This window comes from Lactuca serriola, chromosome 6 (genome assembly GCF_051521515.1).
Source record: "Lactuca serriola cultivar US96UC23 chromosome 6, Lser_US96UC23_V15, whole genome shotgun sequence".
Classification (NCBI taxonomy): domain Eukaryota; kingdom Viridiplantae; phylum Streptophyta; class Magnoliopsida; order Asterales; family Asteraceae; genus Lactuca; species Lactuca serriola.
Genome location: NC_136413.1, coordinates 199,642,073 through 199,644,290, shown reverse-complemented (window position 1 = coordinate 199,644,290; position 2,218 = coordinate 199,642,073).

The window sequence follows — 2,218 nt, the reverse complement described above, 5'->3', positions numbered from 1 at the left end:
CAAAGTATGTTGCCTTATTTTGTACATACATAGATACTTATAGTTTGCATGTACACTTCTTAATTGTTAAGTGAATTTCCGCAATATACATGTTTTGTTATAACCTATAAAACCTATCAGTGGTATCAAAGCCTTAGTCTCACAAATTGATTGCACATGAGTTGAATCGATTATCAAAAAAAAAAAAAATCGAAGGACGCGGCACGCCTTTCAATTTTTCTGAATTTCGTGCCTTTATCTACCTGATCCGAATATGTGCTTAATTTTTGGTAATTATCTGCTTTGAAACCGTCAAAATCCGATTTTTGTTCAAAGGATATGTTTAAAACCCTAATTTGGATATTAAGGAGATAAACATGAGATATAATTTCGATTGATTTATCCTTATGGATTTTAATAACAATCTAATTTAATGATTGATTAAAAGAAAAATATTAAATCCATAATTAGTTTAAATGATTAATTAATTAATTATTTGATTAAATAATTAATTTTAAATGGTTTAAACGATTACTTAATTAATTGATTAATTTAGATAATTAATTTTAAACCTTTCATTTTAAAAGGTTTTAAAGTACACCTTTTATATATATATATATATATATATATATATATATATATATATATATATATATATATATATATATATATATATATATATATATAAGTGTTGTAAAAATCGGTCTAGGCGGTTGATTAATTGGGGATTAATCGCTAGACGGTCTTCAACCGAATAGGATTAAGGCTAATCGGTCAGCTTAATCGGTTTTTAGTCAAAATGGGTCAAAGTCGGAGCTAGACAGTTCTAATCGGTCCTAGGCGGCCTAATCGGCCAAATTTTTTAAAACTTTTTAAAATTTTAAATACTAGACCAAAATTTTAAAAATTTCAAAAGTTCATAGTATTTCAGTGTTTAACTAATATATAAAAAAAAATTTTAAAAATTAAATTTTATAGTTTTTCTCGAAAATTTTTAAAAATTTCTATGTTTTCAAATATACAAATACCCAAATTTACTTCTTTTCTTAAGATATATTAAAATTGTGAAAACTACAATAAAGTCTCTATATATTGGTCTCATAATCGATTTAGTCCCTATATATGTTTTTTTATTCAATTAAGTCCCAAATACCGGTAATCATATTTAATTTAACCATTTGACCCGGTCAACAGGTCATCCAACTTTCAAAAATTACATTTTTTGCCCAGATTTCAAATTTTATTACAAATTTGGTCCAAAATTTACAATTTTGGCCCAGATTTTAAATTTGTTACAAATTTGATCCAAACTTTACTTTTTTTGTCCAAATTTTAGAATTTTATTACGAATTCATCTTAAATTTAGTTTTCTTTACAACTTTTTTCTCAAAGAATTGTTTCTAATATGTTTTTGAGTAAATTACACGAATCGTCTCTCGTGCAAGTGCCAAATGACACGTTCAATCCCTATTTTTAAAAATTAACTCGGACCGTCCCTTGTTTTATTTAACTTTACACGCTTCATCCCTCTGGACATAAAAAGACTATTTTGCCCTTAATGATTTCTTTTTTTAATTTTCTTTTATTTGTTTATCTATTTTAAATTTAAAAAATAAATAAAAAAATAACCATATCCACTTCATCCCTCAAACATTTTCCCATTGCTTTCGTTAATTCATTCCCCCAGCTTTCATGAACCAAAATGACGAACATGAAGCCATCGATGTGAGCATGTTGCCGTCAACCTATGCCTTGCCGACCTGAAGCCATTGATCTCTCCTATAAACTTATCCTTCAAGCTATCGATTCTCACCTCAATCCATTCGGCATCAGTTGATTTTCCGATAGGCGATTCGATTTCTATTTTCTCCGTTCGAAATAAGCCACCACAGTAAGCCTAGATTCAAACTCTGATTGAGGGTTGTGTTTTTTCTTATTAGATTTGAGTAAACTGGTTTTGGGTTTTGGATTTAACCAAACTGATTTTGCCCTAATTCTTAGTAGATTTAGGTTTGTTGTTTTTCCAAGATTGTTTGAAGCGGGGATAGGGTGATGTGAGGGTAAATTTCCCTGTACGTGAGTTTTCAGTGGTGGTCATTTTAGTAAATGATTGGATTTGATCCACGGATTGTGTATATTTTTGTGTGTTGTGTGTATATTTTTGTGTTTATTTGTGTTGTTCGATCAGAAACACACAAAGTGAAGGGGTTACAAGCTTCAGATTTGTGATTCGCCATCG